A 20,437-nucleotide genomic window follows, 5' to 3' on the forward strand; every position below is an offset into this window, starting at 1 on the left:
CCCCGCTTCCCCAACTTCCAACACACGTATAAAAATAAAATACATGTTCCACTGTAACTTTACAAAGGTTTCTTTATTGATGACTTTGCGTTACAGGGTTGAAACTGGGACACGGACTGTGCTGGGTAGGGTGTGCGGTGATGTAAAGACCGCCTGTAAACTCGAGGAATGACAGGCTCCTGCTCCCAGAGCGGTCTGCAGTGCCGGACTAGATGTTTCAACGGAGCCTGCCATCCCTCCTTTTTGGGACTCCGTGTGCGTGGGCTATGTGGCCTTTTGGCGGGGGAGGACGGATACAGATTCCTCTGCTGCGTGGCTCTGTGGTCCAGGACAGGGACCGTTGCATGAGATCTGTAACCCCCTCCCCCGCTACAAAGTCACGTACCCCCCCACCCACACAGAACCTGCAAACCACCTCCCATACCGACCAGGGTGCATACTGACTGCAGTGTGTGTGTGACCTGCTGCTGATCCTGCCCCCATGTCTGTACCCTGGTAAAGGTGATTGTCCTGTCAAATTACCAACCCCCTTCCCCCCCTTCAAACACAGTCTCCTCTAAAAGAACATGACGGAAAAAGTAATTAACAGAAAAGTATTTTTTATTATCAACTAGACAGTTAGGGGATGAAACTGGGATGGGGGCTTGGGTGAGGCGGGAAGGAAAGGACTTCTCAAAAATTAGGCTATGAGAGCTTTTCGGTACTTGAGCACTCTGCTGGGGTGCAGTGACAGTTTACACGGCCTCTGGCGCCCCTCCTTCTGGTTATTTTGGGTGAGGGGGGTATGGGACTTTGTGGCGGGGGAGGGCGGTTGCAGATACACTGCAGGGGAGCTCTGTCCTCCTGCCTGAGGTCCTGCAGAACATGCACAAGGTGCAGGAGCATGTCCGTTTGCTCCCTCATTAGTCCAAGCAGTGTTTGAGTCGACTGCTTGTCTTCCTCACGCCACCTCTCCTCCCGTTCGCTGTGTGAGCGCTGGTACAGAGAGAGGGTCTCCCTCCACTGGCTCTGCTGGTCCGCCTCGTCTTGGGAGCACCCCATAAGTTCAGCGAACATCTCGTCCCCTGTCTTTTTCTTTCGCCGCCTAATCTTTGCCAGCCTCTGTGAGGGGGATGCTGTGGCAGGTCTGGAGACAGTCGAAGCTCTGTGATGGGAAAAAGGGAGTGAATTCCTTGCAAAGATAAATTTTGGCGAACAATGAACACAGTGTAGTCTGTCTCTGTGAATTCTGGGTTTAGATCCCAGTGCCTGATGGGGCAAACACCATTTTCGTGGGTGGTTCTGGGTAAATGTCATCAGTCATCCCTTCCTCCGGGAAAGCTACAGCAGACAATCATTTCAAGCCCGTTTTCCCTGGATTGCCCTGGCAGACGCCACAGCGTGGAAACCATGGAGCCTATTTTGCCTTTTGTGCCTGTCACCGTATGTGTACTAGATGCCGCTGACAGAGGCGGTCCAGCAGTGCTACACAGCAGCATGCTTTTGCTTTTGCATGATAGCAGAGATGGTTACCAGCCATACTGTACCATCTACCATACCATAAATTGGTAATAAGATGGGCATGGTTACCAGTCCTTTTGCACTACAACATTTGCTGCTGTCATAAGTGTCCCTGGCTGCTCTTAGCCAGGGGCGCAAAAGCCAAAATTGGGAATGACTCCCTGAGTCAATCCCTCCTTTTTGGTATGTAAAAATAGAATCAGTCCTGCCTAGAATATGGGCAAGTGTACTAGAGAACCACTGTATCAGAGAACCAGAGAGTACAGCTGCTCTGTGTCAGATCCTGCATAGATTATGAGCTGAATGCTATTCACAGGGGGTGCTCCTGCAACAACCCCACCTGTTCATTCCATTCTTCCCCAGCCTTCCTGGGCTACCATAGCATTGTCCCCCCACTTGTGTGATGAAGTAATAAAGAATGCAGGAATAAGACACAGTGCCTTGTTAGTGAGAAATGAGTGGAAGGCAGCCTCCAGTTGCTATGATAGTCCAGATAGGACATTAAGGAGTGTGGAGGAGAGGAGCCCAGCATCCTGCTGCTAGTCCAGGGGCAATTGAATCTTTTCTTTACACATGAAGGGTGGGGGCTGATGAAGCTCAGCCCCCTGTTGCTATGATGAGGACGGTTACCAGCCATACTGCACCATCTACCAGGAAAAATTAGGGCCAGGCGCCCTTGATCGACCTCACTGATGCTAGTACGCATGGTTACCAGTCCTTTTGCACTGCCCCATGTGCCAATAGGCTGATGATGACGATGGATATCAGTCTTATTGTACCATCAGCCATCCATAGCGTGGGGGGAGTGAGGATGTCGGTGTTCAGTGCTGCACCATCGCATCTATCTTCAGCATTCAGTAAAGATATGGTGACATGTAAAAGAGTCAACAGAGGATTGTTTTCCCTTTCACTTCTGGGGGTGGAGGGGGGGTGCGTAAATTGCCGAGCTATGCCCTGACCCACTGCGGACACTGTGTTTGACCCTAGAAGCATTTGGAGCTCAGCCAAGAATGCAAATGCTTTTCGGAGACAGCAGGAACTGTGGGATACCTTGCGTCCTCAGTCCCCCCTCCCTCCATGAGCGTCCATTTGATTCTTTGGCTTTCCGTTACGCTCGTCACGCAGCAGCGTGCTGAGTCTGTGCTATGCCGTCTGTCCGGAGTTTTTTGAAAAATACTCTGGACCAGGCGTAACATTACAGTAATTCCCCTAATTAGATGCAGGACTCTCCGAGCGAGATCACCCTGAGGACGGTCACTGAAGGAGATAGAGAGCGCATGCTGCGTGAAAGCCAGCACAAACCAGGGCCCTATGCAGCCATGCTCGGGGAGGCAATGCTCCCTGAGTACCTCATGAAAGCCTCGCGCGGAAAGGTGTGCTGCCACGGAGCACCCAATAAGGCAGCTCTCCCCAGGAACCTCCTGCGGAGGCTTTTCGATTACCTCCAGGAGAGCTTCGTGGAGATCTCCCAGGAGGATTTCTGTTCTATCCCCATATATAGAGAGACCTCCTTTTCACATACTTCAGATTCCTGTTATATTAAGAATAAAAGTTTACATGGTTAAAGCACTTACCGAGTGATCCTTCCCCTGATTCAGGATCCGGGTTAATGGCCGGGGAGGGTTGGTAGGGGATCTCCATGACGTTGATGAAGAGATCCTAGCTGTTGGGGAAACCAGCGTTGTAAGCGCTGTCGCCTGCCTCGTCCTCCACAAACCCTTCCTCATCTTCCCTGTCCGTGAACATCGCCGAGGAACTGGCCGTTGACACTGTCCCATCGTCAGAGTCCATGGTCGCTGGTGGGGCAGTGGTGGCAGGCTCCGTAGCGTCCGTTTGCCGCTTTGATTTTTTGGTAGCCTTGTCTGGGGTCCTTGATTTTCATGCGGCGCTGCGTGGCATCCCGGCTGTATCCTCTGTCTCTCATGGCTTTGGAGACCTTCTCGTAGGTCTTTCCATTCCGTTTTTTGGAGCGCAGCTCCGAAAGCACAGACTCCTCGCCCCACACACCAATCAGATCCAAGAGTTCCCGGTCAGTCTATGCTGGGTCCCTCTTTCTATTCAGAGATTACATGAACTCCTCTGCTGGAGAGCTCTGCATCGCTGCCAGTGCTGCTGAGCTCGCCCCGATGTCCAACCACGAAATGAGATTCTAACTGTCCAGACAGGAAAAGGAATTCAAATTTTCCCGGGACTTTTCCTGTGTGGCTGGTCAGAGCATCCAAGCTCGGACTGCTGTCCAGAGCGTCAACAGAGTGGTGCAGTGTGGGATAGCTCCCGGAGCTAGTAAGTTCGATTTGCATCCACACCTAGCCTAATTCGAGATAGCCATGTCGAATTTAGCGCTACTCCCCTCGTCGGGGTGGAGTACCGAATTCGAACTAAAGAGCCCTCTAGGTCGAATTAAACGGCTTCCTAGTGTGGACGGTTGAGCGGTTAATTCGAATTAACGCTGCTAAATTCGATTTAAAGTCCTAGTGTAGACCAGGCCTAAGATGTTAAAACAACACCAGATCCAAAAAAGATCCCTGTGGAACCCCACTTGAGACCTCCTTCCAATCTGACATCAGCTTATCAGAATGTATCAGAATGTCATGTGGGACTGTGTCAAAAGCTTTGCTGAAATCCAGGTATCTTATGTCCAACACATCCCCCCTATCCATTAAACCAGTTACCCTGTCAAAGAAGGAAATCAAGCTGGTTTGGCATGATTTGTTCTTGGTAAATCCATGCTGACTGCTAGTGATTACCCCTACATCCCCCAGGTATTTGCAAATTGAATGTTTTATACATTGCTCTAGTCAGCGGCGGCTCCAGGCACCAGTGCTCCAAGCGTGTTCCTGGGGTGGCAAGCTGTGGGGGGCACCCTGCTGGTCCCTGTGAGACCTCCCGCAGGCAAGCTGCCGAATCCGCGGGACCGGGGACCTCCCACAGGCAAGCAGCTGACGGCAGCCTGCCTGCCGTGCTTGGGGCGGCAAAAAAGCTAAAGCTGCCCCACGCTCTAGTAACTTCTCAGGTAACAAAGTCAGACTGACTAGTCTATAGTTCCCTGGCTCCTCCCTTTTCCTCTCTTTAAAGATGGGCACTGTGTTAGCCCTTCTCCAGTCTTCTGGGACCTCTCCTGTCATCCATGAATTTGCAAATACTATTGCCAATGGCTCTGAGATTTCTTCAGCTAATTCCTTCAGTGCCCTCTGGCCCTGCTGATTTGAATTCAAATTGATCAGAAGATCTCTGCTGTGTTCTTTACTTATCCCAATCTGCATCCCTTCCCCGTTACGTCAGCCTTTGATAAAATGTGCAGTTTCCCTGTTTCACCTGTATGATCTATCAGTCAGTTTTTTCTTTGCTGAAAAGATCCTTAAAAACCAGAACAGGTGAACAGAAAATCCCTTATCACAATTTCTAAAGGACTTAACACACATTTCAGGACACACTATTTAAGAAAATTGGAATTTTTCTAGATTAAGTCTTTTGAAAACACCTTTGAGTTGATAGTGTCGTAGTGCAGGACAGCATACGAGGTTGGTGGCTCCAAATCTCCATTGTGACCTGTGTCCTATGCATCACTCCAGCATCAGAAAGGGGGTGAAAAGCTGTGGAGAGGGCCCCAAGGAAATATACTCTGCAGAAAAGGGCCTCCCTGGTCAGCAAAGAGCTTCTGCAAAAGTACCATGATGTTAGCCTCCTATCCCAGTTTCCAGCACTGGTAGAGTATCAGGGGTCTGGAGGAGATGTGTTGCTGTGCTCCAGCCATTCTTCACTTCCCATGACTTATGGGAGGTGATTGGAAACAAAGTCAATTTAGAGTAATCTTGCAGCTGCTCTGACTGACTCTGAGGGTCAGGGAAGCCCCTAAAGGGCCCCAGAATACAGGGAGAGCAAAGGAAAATTAAAGTCACCTTTGCATCCCCTCTCTCCACCCCACCTTCTGCAGTGAGAACAGAGATGGAGTAACAATGAGGCCCAATGTGCAGGAACTTCATTTCAAGGCTTTAGAGTCAGTGAAAACCAGTAGCATCTGAAAGTGGGTTAATGAAACTGTCAAATTAATATTGTGATAGACCCAGGCCAGTTGGGAACAGCAGAGTAGTCGAAGGGAGATCTACTGGCCACTGGATAAGCAGTTTTCTGTTCCCTGAGTGACCAGAGCAGGGGCTGCTCCAGGATAATGAGAACGCCTGACTCCAATTAACCTGCTAAGAGTCAGGTGAGGCAGTTAAGCACCTGACTCTAATTAAGGCCTCTCTGATGCTATAAAAGGGCTCACTCCAGTCAGGCCAGAGGGAGCCAGAGGATAGAAAGTAGGAGTAAGAGGTGCAAGAAGCTGAGAATGAGTAGGCATACTGCTGGAGGACTGAGAAGTACAAGCGTTATCAGACATCAGGAGGAAGGTCCGGTGGTGAGGATAAAGAAGGTGTTGGGAGGAGGCCATGGGGAAGTAGCCCAGGGAGTTGTAGCTGTCGCGCAACTGCACCAGGAGGCACTCTAGACAGCTGCAGTCCACAGGGCCTTGGGCTGGAACCTGGAGTAGAGGGTGGGCCTGGGTTCCCCCCAAACCTCCCAACTCCTGATCCTATACAGGAGGAATTGACCTGGACTGTGGCTTCTACCAGAGGGGAAGGTCTCTGGGCTGTTTCCCGACCCACAGGGTGAATCTGTGAGGTGTGCAAATCCGCCAATAAGCGCAGGACCCACCAAGGTAGATAAGGAACTTTGTCACAATATGTAATCTGAGCCAATTTATGACAGCAAGAAAAGATCATGATTATTCAAGAGAAGTTGGGCTGTGTCTGCCTGCTTTGCTATTTAGAATAAGACCATTAAAAATGGTCTGCAGGGTGGAAACCACTTTCTTAACACCTTTTTATATAGCTCTTTATTCGGGATGAAGAAGGCACTCCCAGCCATCAGAAAAACTATCATCTTTTTATGTTGGAAATACCAGGTCTCCAATTCCCTGGTTTCACTGAGGATCCTTGGAAGACTGGAGAACTCATGCATTGCAACATCCCAAGAGACTGACAGCTGAGCAATTGAAAGGAATAGATAGTTAGTATGATTTAAAGCTCTGTTTTAAACTTAGAAAGCTCTTTTTGTGAAGGGTTCAAAATCCCTTAATGGAAGACTGAGAAACCATTTCCTCAAAGTTCTCTAGCTATCCAAGAAAAAAACAGGGAAGACAAGACATGAGGTTCCTGTTATTTTAAAAAATAAAAATCCAAATAGAAAAGTCCTTAAAGTAAAAATTCTGTGATGCCCAGCTTCTGGGAGAAGCAAAAAAGGGGAGAACTAAGATATTAAGGTACTGCTTGTCTAAGACTTAAAGTCGCTGAGATGAAGTTAGAGCAGCAAAGAGTCCTGTGGCACCTTATAGACTAACAGACGTTTTGGAGCATGAGCTTTCGTGGGTGAATACCCACTTCATAGGATGCATGTAGTAGAAATTTCCAGGGGCAGGTATATATAAGCAAGCAAGAAGCAGGCTGAGATGAAGTTAATGAGTTCAGGCAGGGTGCTTGTAGGATACAGTTGGACTAAAGATTTTTTTGAACTTGTACCTCAGTATCCATTTATTTCGCTACCCAACAAACAAAGTGCAAAACTGATGACTTGGAGCTACACTAACGTGGAAGTAGCAGAATGTAGAAAGGCCAAACCATGTACTGCAATGATAAGAATGACAAATATATATCACTGTACTAGTCCAGAGGACGAGTGAGGATGAAGAAGCACAAAGGTGAAAAGTCAATTAATCTTTTTAGTAGTACACTAAGCCATGCATCTGCTTTGTTAATACGCACTATGTCACGGAGAGAGAGAGAGAGAGAGACGCACCACAGACCAGGCTGCTGAAATGCTTGGTGTGACCAACTCTTGCAATATTATGAGTCTCATGATATCTGGTGTTTCTTAGAGGCCCAGCTCCCAGACACCTGCAAGTAATTGAGAATCTCAGCTTTCATTTAAAAAATAGTTAATTTTCTGGCCCTCAAGGTTGCCTACAAAAGCATGAAAATGAAACCAGAGCATAACCTAAGGACTCAGCAAGAAGGTAAACAAACAGAACCCCACTTTTTTTTTAATTACATCATATGATTTTAAGCTGTTCTCATGATTTTGTGGGGCCTGACTCATGATTTTTAAAATACACGGGGTTGGCAACAGTATTTGCTAAACAATATGTATGAAACAGTTTTCAACAGTGCCTAGGTGACTTAGAAAGGGAATCTTATGTCCTATTTTCAAACGTGATTTAGGCTCTTAGGCTGCTTAAGTGACTTAGTGTTGAAAATGGGACTAAGGAGCTTTTGAAAATTTTTCCCATACATAAAATTCCAGCATAGCCTTTTGGATCATTAGCAACCACTTAAATTTCTAATAAAGAGGGAAAAAAAAGTTGCCAAGGAGTGAAAGAGATTGAAACACTGGTATGACTGATTTTGAGAACAGATGTGAGCACAGCTCCTCAGCATCCTTTCCTTATGATCCCTGTCTAAAAAAGGTCTATTTTTGTACACAGAAGCCAAAACCAGTTCTAACTAGGAAAGCAAGTACAGTGTGCAAGAGCTGCAAACAACGGTTACCTTTCAATGGACTCCAAGCAGTTCTGGCCAATATGAGCAAAGGAGATAATTTGTTAGGAAACTGCTTAGAACATGGGCATAGTTTTCAAAAGTCATTAACCATGTGATTACCGGAATAAGAATAATACTATAAAAGTACATATATAACTCCGGACAAGTGCAGTGACTATTTGGGTTTCAGAGTTCTAATTTCACACTACTTGGTTCCCTGAGCTAAACCTCTTCCTACACCATCTGTACTATTTATGTGCAGTTGCTTACCAATTACTCTGCATACCTTCAGCATTTGGCCATTAACAATTTCCAGCATAAAATGCATCGAGAGGACCAGATAGACTCCAGCCTTCACCAACCTACCCAGGCTCACAGGGCGCAGAACAACAATTGTCTCTTTCCTCATTTCTTTAGGAGAAATATGTAAGATTCTTTTGCCATAGATGGCACCCTGAAGTCCCTGCACATCTCCTTCCTCAATATCATTTTACACTACTGTGCACCATGCTAGAGCTTGAACTTGAATAGCAACAATAGATATTTCTCTCTTTTTTTTTTTCTAATTCCTCCTTATGCACCAGGTACTTAGGCTATTAGACCATTTAAAGGTACCCTGTCAAATAAGAGGCACGATTCAGTCACAATAAGGATCACAGCAATCAAGAGAGTCACCAGCACAACCAAATGAACTTTGGGAATACAAAGCTCCTTTAATTGTTTACTAACTGTGTCACAAATTAAATCTGTTTGTGTGATTCACCTACAACATATACATTTCTGAAATTCGGTCCTTGTTGGAGCTCCTAAAAGGAATCAAATAACCCCCAAGGATCAAAGTTTAGGGGGAAAAACACCCCCCACAAAAAAACCCAGTGATTTTAAACAGTTCCAAAATCTAATATATTATTTATTGTTAGAGCAACACACTTTTAATATATCATTTTGCAATAGTTGTATAATATGGATTTCCTTCTGGTAAAAGAAAAAAAGATACTGGCATGAAGAAATAGTTTTAGGTTTGGCTTTTATTTTTATTTTTTTGTAAGTGAAGTTTGAATCTATCATCCAAGAGCTCCTCCTTCATAATCCTAGCTGGTAATTCTCTCATTTATAAGCTTGTGACAATGAGGTATTAAGGTTCAGCTTTGCTAAAATAGTCAATATCTTATCTGTCAATTTCACCAAACAAAACAATCTGTGAAACAAAACTAGAGCTGTTTGAAAAAATGAACACCTATTTTTGTGAAAAATGTCAAAGTTGTTGTTTTGAAGTGTTCAGAACGGATCCATTTTTCAGGGTTTGAGATTTTATTTTGTATACATACTTTTTTAGACTTTTTAATTTACCAAAAACCGGGTTTTCAGCAAACGACAAATGGATAAACATATTGAAAATGGTTTCAATATTTTTTTCAAAACTTCATTTAAAAATAAAGCACACCAATTTCCTCCCCAAAATGATAGATGTTGTTGAAATTTGAGGGGGAAATTTTTTGTTTGTGAAAAAAGAATATTTTTCAGACAACGACTTTTCAGCCAGCTCTGTGCAAAAACCCAGCATGACCGAGGAAGAAGGATTAATGATAATAGAGTGGCTAAAGGCTACATGTACTTTAATTATAATGTCAAAGTTTCCATAAGCCCCTGTCAGGTCCTTATGGTATGAGGCACTGTGGAAACAGAATTGAAATTCTTTAAGGCAAGAACTGTGTCTATCTAAGAAGAAATGAGCAACAAATAAAGTGAGAGAGAATGAGAAAACATATAGGGAGGGATCCTCATCTGATTCAGTGATTATAGACTTCAGTGGAGCTATGCCAGTTTACACTAGCTGAGGCTCTGTCCCACAGTTTTTACATATGAATACATACACTTAATTTTTTTAGTTTGGTAACTGCATAAATGATGACTTTCCCAACCACTACCCACAGGCTAGCCATGAAACATTGACTGACTTCTTGCAGGTGTCTCAGCATGAACGGATCGTAAGAAGGGGTCACGTTCAGAGAGCCTAGTCTAACTGTCATGCACTTCAAAGCTGGAAAGCTTGCCAATGTGGTTTTCAGGCTTTGGCATGGAGCTGCAGTTGCAGAACACGTTCAAATGGAATGCAAATCCAGAGACACAGCGTCACAGGGGCAGACCTGTAGCCGGGGTTGCCAACCTCAAATGTCCAAAATTATGAGACAGACACTTAGGAAAAAAGAACAGGAGTACTTGTGGCACCTTAAAGACTAACAAATTTATTTTAGCATGAGCTTTCGTGAGCTGCAGCTCACTTCTTCGGATGCATCCGAAGAAGTGAGCTGCAGCTCACGAAAGCTCATGCTAAAATAAATTTGTTAGTCTTTAAGGTGCCACAAGTACTCCTGTTCTTTTTGCGGATACAGACTAACACGGCTGCTACTCTGAAACCTGACACTTAGGAAAATGTCTATGTTAAAATTCACACTGCTTTTTCATCTACTTTAACTCTTGGGGGGGAAGTCGTCCCTTTTCATATGAGCATATTTCAGGAGACTCAGCCTGAAATGCACAAAAATAAATCCATCCACAAATTGAGGCACCTCCACCTCTCTTTCACTTCTGGTTGGTTGGTAGACACTTCCTCCGCACCATCTCTTCCCCAGGCACTGGTCTCAGCTGCATCCTTGGTGACCTGCCCTGTGGACCTGTGCAGTCCACAGCCCTTCCCTCTACTGGGCACCCCCCACTTCACTCTTCTCTGCTGGGCACTGCCCCATCTACTCTTTTTTTTACTCTATCCAGATTTTTATTCCACCCTCTTGGCCATAATATCTGAGTGCCTTCCCCTAGCACATTAAGCTGTGTATCTGGTAGTCACATATGGTTTATTCTCTCATTCACCTTTGCCACAACAGGGGAATTGTGAGTATTGTGCAGTGTTTTCCCCCCCTTTTTCTTTTAGGTGTGTATGTGCCATCCAGCTCCCACCCCAGGTTACAGGCCCCTGTTCAGTTCCTTCTTCCTTCCCTGGATGCAGGCCCTGCCCATCTCCCTCTGCTCATTTCCTGGACACTGTCCCAGGCCTCTGCTCCATTCTCATCCTCCCACCTCAGATATTGCCTCTGCCCAGTTCTGGGAGAATGCAGCCAGGCTGGGCTGATTCCCTGTATTCTGCAGAGGAGTTGAACTAGTGTGTGGGTGGGTGGGGGAGGGGGGGAGGTGGTCACACTCCTGGGGTGCCTTTTCCATCTGCACTGCTCATCTTTGCTTCTCACATCCATTGACCTAGCACTGTCCATGCCTGTGATTAGGTCAGTTTAATTGTGTTGCTCAGGGGTCTGGGTTTTTCATACCCTTGAACGACATAGTTATAACCAACCTGATTTCCTAGTGTAGACCAGGCCTAAGTGTCTCTATACAGGGTTAGATTAGCAAGTGCATATCTCATTATAATAGGTATTTGGACACAAGACTGGCTATATAGGATCCTCTTATTGAAGGAGTCAGTGGCGAATTTTCCAAAGGTTCATTGTCCAAAGCTAAGCTCTGATTAACCGGTTGAGGTTTTTTTAGTATTGTCACAATTTGGTCCTCTTCCAGTAGGACCTTATCACTTGAAAACATAAAGGAACAAACTTGAAAAATGCTCCCCCTTAACTTCCAGATCCCCTCTACTATGCTAGTCCAGTCCACTACCCCTAGTCTCTGCAAGACAGAGATGAGCTACTGAACTACGTGTTAACAACCCAGTGCCAAAGGTTTGATGCTGGCCAGCTGCCCTGCAAAAACACCCCTCCTTTCTAAGCAGCTGTGAATTAGTTGTTTCTGTCTAGGAGCTTTTTTCTGGTGCAGTGATACATAGAAACATCAGAATTTCAAGTTGTTCCAAGCTGTCTTCTTTTTTAAATTTTTAATGCAAGCCTGACAGCATACAGGGACTGTATTAATCATTAGATTTATTTGCATAGGTGTAAGGACATGAGCATTACCACTGCAAGGACCTTCAGCAAGAGCCTTAAAGAGGAGATAAGAGACCAGACATTCACTGTTTTAGCACTCAGGTACCACTTTATTCCTGTTAAAGGGGCAAGGAATTGAAACTACGCAAGATGCCCTGCCCACAGGCTCCTCTGATTCTTTATGTAATCCAAATTCCCACAGCTCAACCACCAATCACCACATGAATCATTATGTGAAACACATGCAGTTATGGCTTATTGCTCTCAAGTCAGTCCTGACATTTACCCAAGTTATTTATTATGGAGAAACTTCAACCTACTAGAAAACCCACACTTTTCAGCTACCCAGTTCCCTTTTTAAAGCATTATTGTGTGAGGAGCAGCACCTACAAAGCACTGGGGATGGATGGGGGAGAGAAAACAGCAATAAGAAAATATATTCCAACTTGCCCACTTCATCATGAGGAGTTGATTATCCAAAAACTCTGAGGATGATTTTGTGTAGTTTCCTGCCACTCTTCCCCTTAAGCCCAAACCCTAGATCCAACCTCCCAACCTGTTGGGAAGTTCAGATCCAGATTGTGCAGCATAGACCCACCTATCATTGTTTTAGGCTGGGATTTGGGTGCCTACACTCCCTTAGGTCTCTTTGAAAATCCCACCTGAAATGTGCGGGAGAGGTGTTGCAAGAGAAATGTAGGACCATAAATCCAGGCATCGGCAAGTTAATTAGCTGCTACCACTCAAGAAAGAGATCTTGGAGTCATTGTGGATAGTTCTCTAAAATCATCCACTCAATGTGCAGTGGCAGTCAAAAAAGTGAACAGAATGTTGGGACTCATCAAGAAAGGGATAGATAATAAGACTGAAAATATCATATTGCCTCTATATAAATCCAAGGTACGCCCACATGTTGAATACTATGTGCAGATGTGGTTGCTCGATCTCAAAAAAGATGTATTGGAATTGGAAAAGGTTCAGAAAAGGACAACAAAAATAATTAAGGGTATGAAATGGCTTCCGTATGAGAAGAGAGTAATAAAACTGGGACTTTTCATCTTGGAAAAGAGGCGACTAAGGGGGGATACGATAGAAGTCTATAAAATCATGAGTGGTATAGAGAAAGTAAATAAGGAAGTGTTATTTACTCCTTCTCATAATACAAGAACAAGGGGCCACCAAATGAAATTAATAGGTAGCAGGTTTAAAACAAACACAAGAAAGTATTTTTTCACGCACTGCACTGTCAACCTCTGGAACTTCTTGCCAGAGGGTGTTGTGAAGGCCAATACTATAATGCGGTTCAAAAGGGAGCTAGATAGATTCATGTAGGATATGTCCATCAATGGCTATTAGCCAGGACGGCAGGAATGGTGTCCCTAGCCTCTGTTTACCAGAAGCTGGGATTGGGTGACAGGGCATGGATCACTTGATGATTACCTGTCTGTTCATTCCCTTTGGGGCACCTGCCATTGGCCACTGTCAGAAGACAGGATACCGGGCTCAATGGACCTTTGGTCTGACCCAGTATGGCCGTTCTTATGTTCTTAAAAGCTTTTAACTCAGTTCCAAAAGTGGCATTGGTCAAAGCTGCAGGGGAGAAAAAAAATAAAAAAGCCACACGTCATCTTCCAAACCCCACATTAGTGTGTTAGTTTCAGAGTAGAGCTGTTGTGAAACCACGGTGGTGTTACAAATGCAAGTCTGGACAGCTTGAGCTAAAGAACTAGCCTATGTAGCTGAGCAGACTCACATGCTCTATGGATCACGTAACACAAACTGCCCAGTGGGCTAGACACTTCAATTGGACAGAGGAAGCTTATCCTGAGCATCTAACGCCCACAGAAGTTTGAATCTTGAACAACTCCTCATTTATGTGATAGCACCCATCCTAGCCAACACACGGGGAACAGAACCAGATGCTGCCATAACATCTACAGATTGAGACAAAACTTAAGCTTTGTAGCTGGGGTTGTAACAGCCTTGGCTCCTCTGTGGATTTTGCTCTGAGTGGGATCATAACACAGCAGCCAGCAGGATACACCATTACAACTAATCTATTGGATGAATTTTGATTTTTTTTCCAGTCAAATGAAATAAATTAACTTTTTCATCATCTGATGAGCTCTAAGCAAATGGATGCTTTAGTAAGTATTATTTAGCAATATACAGGCTGATTCCACCTTGAAATTTAAAATTATTGGGGACAAATATTGAACTACTATTCTCAATTTTCTTCCTGTGTTATGATCTCTTCTGTACTGCAGAAACCTGCAATGCCACAGTTATGCTTCTACCTAGTAGCATTAGATATATTCAGCACTCAGCATTAGCAACAATACTTTCCAGGGAGGTCCAAATTGAAGCTATAATAAGAATCCCCAGACCAGGCAATAAACTTCACAAAATACTCTCTGAAGGTTCAGTCCTGCAATCCTTAAATCATTTAAGCATGTGCTTAAATTTAGGAACATTAGTACTCTCATGGTTTGAGTGGAACTCATCACCATGGGATGGTGTGAAGTCCAAAAGTATAACTGAGTTTAAAAATAATTAGATAAGTTCATAGAGAATAGGTCTATCAATGGCTATTAGCCAAGATGATCAGGGATGCAACCCCATGCTCCAGGTGTCCCTAAACCTCCAAGTGCCAGAAGCTGGGATTGGACAACAGGAGATGGATCATTCAATATTGCTTTGTTCTCTTCATTCCCTCTGAAGCATTTGGTGCTGGCCACTGTCAGAGATGGGACACTGAGCTAGATGGACCATTGGTCAGATCCAGAATGGCTCTTCTTATGAGTGCTTTGCTGGATTGGGGTCAGAGGGCAGAGCTCCTTGGAGGACTGAGCCTTTAACAACAATCTCTAGATGAGAGATTCTCAGGCTGTGGTCTGTGGAGCACTTGATTCTGGTCCACAAAGAACCATCTGGCCACATTGTTCTGGCTCCCCTCTCTCCTCACTTTTAGCTGAAGGGAAGGGGAAAAGACATCAAGTCTTTCCCCATATGTACTTTCTCATGTAAGCAATTGCTGAGTTTGCCACAAAGATGATGAATGAGAGGGGAGGAAGTTTCTGCAATCATGAATGGGAGTGGAAGGTGGTGTCAGGACTGTCTCACTCAAGATGCAGTTCACCCCGTGAAAAAAGTTTGGTAACCTTTGGCTTTAGATCATAGACCAAGATGGAATCAAACTATTAATGGAATAAGCTCAAAGCAATATCCAAATATCTCAGTTACATTAAAATTGCCAAGTAGTTTCTTATTAGAGAGTTAAGATTTGCTGGACAACATAGATTAGATACTCCTTTTTGATGACACGACTATGGGCAAATCCTCTTTTGTGTTCATGTAAACTTCACCTAATTGGAATCTCTTACCTGATAGCCGGACACAAAATTATCCCAGTGGCTTTATAGATGGACATCTTTCTTATTTCAGACAGCTGTTAAATACTGCTATTAGTTATTAAAACATTTCTCCTATTTTTTTTAATAAAATGGCTTAATTGTTTTGTCATTTTTAAATACAAATATACTTCCAAGTCATATCACAAGAAACTAATAACATTAGCAGTGACCTTCAAAATCTGTAATGAAGAACCACAATATATCATTCAAATATGTGTATATTATTGTGTCCTCTGGTATGTAGTCAGAAACTGGAGTTAATGTAGCAAATTAGTAACAGGGTTTGATCTAGTAGATACTTTGTTTCATTGGGAAAATTGTTTTTAGAATTTATTGTTATATAGAACATTATGAAATGTAATGTGTGAATTCTGAGTATCTTGGCAAGGGTGGCACTTTATTAATAAATAACTTGAAATCATAATTGCTTCTCCCTCCCCCCATTGGTTAGTGATTTAGCCTCAATATCAAATTTACTGTATTTGCATGTTAAAAAATATTTCTTCTAATTGCCAGCCCAGCAAAATTAAACTTGACACCTGAAAATGAGGGTGGGGACTCTTAAGAGACTGAAAGAGCAGAGGTCAGAATTTGACAGATAATAACTGATGCGTGAAGCAGAACAGAAGCCAGCTCATTCAGAGCCAGAGCAGCCTATGTGTAAAAAATTCACTTTTTGTCAGTAAAGTCAGTAAGCAACAAACAGGAAGCAGATCTGTTGAGATCCTCACTGTACATACTCACTTTCCAAAAGAAGTGAATGACAAAGGTATCCCCATCACATGCTGTTTGGTAGGAATGTAGACAGAACCATGCAAATTAAATTACTGCTGATAGCTACTCTGCCCTTTAAAAGAACGGTCTGTGTTCTCACTAATGGGATAAAATATTCCTGTAGACATTAAGGGCTGAATTCTGGTGTTTGTACTCGGACGTGTACTGAGGCAGGGGAATGAGGAGGGGACCAGGTGTAGCCCAGAGCCCTTCAGGAATCACTGTGAGCAGTCCACTCTCACGATTACTGCTATTAAAAGTAATATTGTGTGCTAGTCCCATTACCACCTGAGGGACTCAAGCAAGTATGCTAAGCAGTACCATACCCATGCCCCTAAATGGACCAGTCCTGCCACCTGAAGCAGCATAGTTCTTCAGGGAACTTTGGCCTGCCTCTTGGTAGATGTGCTGCAGAAACTCATGGCTCCCTCTTGTTGCCTAGAATCTAGATTATTCATGCAGAGAGCATCACGATTTAGTCTTTAATATGGTAACACTTTTTTCTTACATTTATCATACATTAGAACGATCACTCCATTACAAATAGATACTTGAATGACTTCTAGCAGTTGAAGGATAGGCACATTAGCTAGAACCATTGGTATGGCTCCTCAGTCTGCTTGAAACGAGACAACGTTAATGTGCACTAAGGGAACTTTGAGCATGTGGAAGCAGGATCTAGAATTTACACCATTCTGGTGAGGACTAATGCACCATGTAGACAAGCCCACGTTCTCTCTGGCACTTGGCCTGGGAATTTATCATAGAATATTTTGGCAGCTGTTATGAGTGTTAACTCTTGGGTTAAAGATCTGGCTTTATTTTCCCAACTTTTCTTGTATTTTTAAGCTCTTATTGCAATTTGCAGCATTGTGTGTTACTGCGGGGGGATGCGCCATGTGTGCAATTTGTTTAATTTCCTCTGGGCAGCTTTTCTTGGGCATGAAAAGGAGCTTTCATTCTTCTTCGGGTTTTTTAACAACGCACTGCTACCCAGCATTTCTAATTGCATCTCCAGCATTAGAGATGGTATTAAGTGTTGAATGTCAGTCTTGGAAGATTAAGGAAATACTACGGAGAGATAAACAGGTGTGCCCAAATGTCCCATTGTGTGCAACCCTGATCACCTGGTACCCAGTATACTCTGGCTTGGTGCATGGCAGATGAATAATTTCTCACTTCCTTGCTGAGTAAGGATACTCCCTTTCCTGTGGATAGCACTGAACTGGACCCATAATGTCCTGTGTCTGGGAGCATAGCTAGCCACTGAGAGGTGGCTTAGTCCTGGAGCAGGCCATGCTTGCCATGTTTTCCAGTGGTCTGCACAGACCTCATAACGAGACAAAAGGGACCCAATGCAGAGAATGTAGGCATTGCCATATTGATTACTAGATCAGTGGGCCAGCCAGTCTAGTATCTCATGTCCAGCAGTGACTGTTGTCAGATGCTTCCAGAGGAAGGCTCTAGAATCACTGTAATGGACAATTATAGAATGTCTGCATACATATCACCACTGGTACAATGATCAACGCTCCCCCCACAACACACCTTTCAAGATCCATGGTTCCTACACATGCCTAGCACAACATGTTGTGTAAGTCCTCCTGTGCAGGGCCGCCCGGGGGGGGGGCAAATGGGGCAATTTGCCCCAGGCCCCGGGCTCTGCAGGAGCCCCCAAGAGAATGGCTGAAGCTCCTGCCCCAGCCCAACCTGACCCCGTCTCCGCCTCGCTCCCGGAGCCTCAGCGCATCCAGGGCTGTCCCTGAACAGCTGCAGCCTGGCTCCGGCGGGGCCTGAGTTCTGCCCCGCTCAGAGCCGCGTGGTAAGGGGGCGGGGCTGCGAGCGCCGGGCTGAGTGGAGGAAGCTCACAGCCCCGCCCCCTTCACCCCGGGGCTCTGAGCGGGGAGGAGCTCGCAGCCCCACCCCCTTACCACGCGGCTCTGAGCGGGGCGGAGCTCAGGCCCTGCCGGAGCCACGCTGCACCACTGTTCGGGGACGGCCTTGGATGCGACGCGCTGAGGCTCTGGGTGAGGGGGGAGCTGGGGGTAAGAAGCTGGGGCTGGGGGGGTTGCTAAGGGGCAGGGAGTCTCAGGGACAGTCAGGGCACAGGGAGGGGGCAGAGATTGGGGGGGCGGTCAGGGGACAGGGAATGGGGGGGTTGGATTGTGAGCGTTCCGGGGGTCTGTCAGGACTCAGTGGGGGGGTGGATAGGGGTCGGGGCAGTCAGGGGACAGGGAGCAGGGGTGGGGTCCCGGGGTGGTGGTGGTGGTGTCTCTGGGGGATGGTGAGGGGACAAGGAGCAGGATGGGTCGGGGATTCTGAGGGGGGGAGCAGTTGGGGGGCAGGAAGTGGGTGGGGGTCAGATAGGGGGCAGGGCCAGGCTGTTTGGGAGGCACAGCCTTCCCTACCCTAAAGCTCATTCAGCAGTTTGAGGCTTGCAGAAGAGCCAAGCTGTTAGCTTTTCCATTAGGGCTACCATCCCTTTCACTTCTCTCATGCCAAGTTATAGTCTATATTTAATTTCAGTGCCATAGGGTGATACATATCAGGGGAGGGTAGCTTCATTTAAAATTAGCCACTGAGGGAGGGATCACATGAGACAAGCAATATCCTTCCCAACCCTACGAATGGAGACCCCCATTACGTACATTCCCTGAGGCTCCAGAGGGGTTAATTCAATGGTTCTCAAACTTTCGTCCTGGTGACCTCTTTCACATAGCAAACCTCTGAGTGCGACCTCCCCCGCTTATAAATTGAAAACACTTTTTTATATATTTAACACCATTATAAATGCTGGAGGCAAAGCGGGGTTTGAGGTGGAGGCTGACAGCTCGCGACCCCCAGTAATAACCTCGTGACCCCCTGAGGGGTCTTGACCCCTAGTTTGAGAACCCCTGGGTTAATTTAATTTTAGCACCCTGTGCCCATTCACATGCATGTGCTATTTTGAGCATTTCAGTTTTCACAACATAGGCTCATCCCAGATTCTGGACCAAGCTCAAATGCTCAGTTCATGGAGTATGTACATAGTCTATACTAAAGACAAACCCACAGTAACCATCTCCAGTTTGTGAAGGACCCCATGGAGCCAGTCTCTAGGAAACAGATAAATGCATGGAGGTTAAGTCCATTAATGGCTATTAGCCAGGATGGGTAAGGAATGGTGTCCCTAGCCTCTGTTTGTCAGAGAGTGGAGATGGATGGCAGGAAAGAGATCACTTGACCATTACCTGTTAGGTTCACTCCCTCAGGGCACTTGGCATTGGCCATTGTCGGTAGACAGGATACTGGGCTGGATGGACCTTTGGTTTGACCCAGTATGGCTGTTCTTATGTTCTAACCTAAATGAGCCCAAAGTTATGGAGACAGATATGAGTCAAGGAAGCCAGCAGAGTATCAGAAACCTGGAAAAATCTCTGACTGGATGGGCTCAGGCGTTTGGTCACAAGCTGAGGTGGTTCAAAAGTTTTGGATTTTTTTTAGGCAGAATTTTTTTTGTTGTTTCTTTAAACAATCAAACACAGCAAGCAGCAAATATTTGGCCACACACTTCTGAAACCCCAAACCATATTCAGGTTTTGGCAGACTAATTTCAGCTTTTCAATTTAAAAAAAACAACAACAAATTTTGAAGGAAAGCAGACATTGTCCGTGAATTTTTTCTGCTTTTTAAAAACCCCTAGTTTTTGAACCAAAAAAAGTTTTGATGGAAAATATTTGTCCAACCCTTTTAATGAGCTTTAGTGCCTTTTAGCACTAGCTGATGCTGAGAACCAGTGATACCCTGTAAACAAGTTTTCTCAAAACTAGGTTTGTGCTGAGATGCGGAAGGTTTATTTTTCCCAGTGCCGCCCGTGAGGGGGAGCAAGTGGGGCAATTTGCCCTGGGCCCCACAGGGGCCCCCACGAGAATATAATATTGCAATTTTTTTATGGAAGGGGCCCCTGAAATTGCTTTGCCCCAGACCCCCTGAATCCTCTGGGCAGCCCTGCTCCTGTGCACTAAATGGCTCAATAGAAACTATGAGGGTGAAGTCAGACAATCACTATGCTCTCAAATGAACTCACACAGGAAAATGATAAAAGATAAAAACACCACATCACCCATGGAGGAACACTTCACAAACAATTACTCTATACTTGACTTCTCAGTCCTCATCCTCAAAGAAAACCTGCACAACGCTTTCAAAAGATGAGCCAGGGGCTTAAATTCATGATGCTGCTAGACACTCAAAATCATGGATTGAA

The 20,437-nt window shown here is 45.2% G+C and overlaps 1 protein-coding gene across 2 annotated transcripts in view; it reads left to right on the plus strand.

Moving 5' to 3' along the window:
- PSTPIP1 (proline-serine-threonine phosphatase interacting protein 1) overlaps positions 1 to 20,437 on the plus strand; it is a 97,970-nt gene that overhangs the window by 17,231 nt on the left and 60,302 nt on the right. Inside the window, exon 1 of one of the 2 annotated variants that reach the window (XM_044981186.1) lies at positions 18,091 to 18,218. The exons of the other annotated variant lie outside the window; for it this stretch is intronic. The gene's annotated coding sequence lies outside the window, so the exon portion shown is untranslated. Of the gene's footprint in view, positions 1 to 18,090; positions 18,219 to 20,437 lie in introns of those variants that run through there. 2 annotated transcript variants of the gene reach the window in all.

Source organism: Mauremys mutica, chromosome 11 (assembly GCF_020497125.1).
Source record: "Mauremys mutica isolate MM-2020 ecotype Southern chromosome 11, ASM2049712v1, whole genome shotgun sequence".
In the NCBI taxonomy this organism is placed as follows: Eukaryota; Metazoa; Chordata; order Testudines; family Geoemydidae; genus Mauremys; species Mauremys mutica.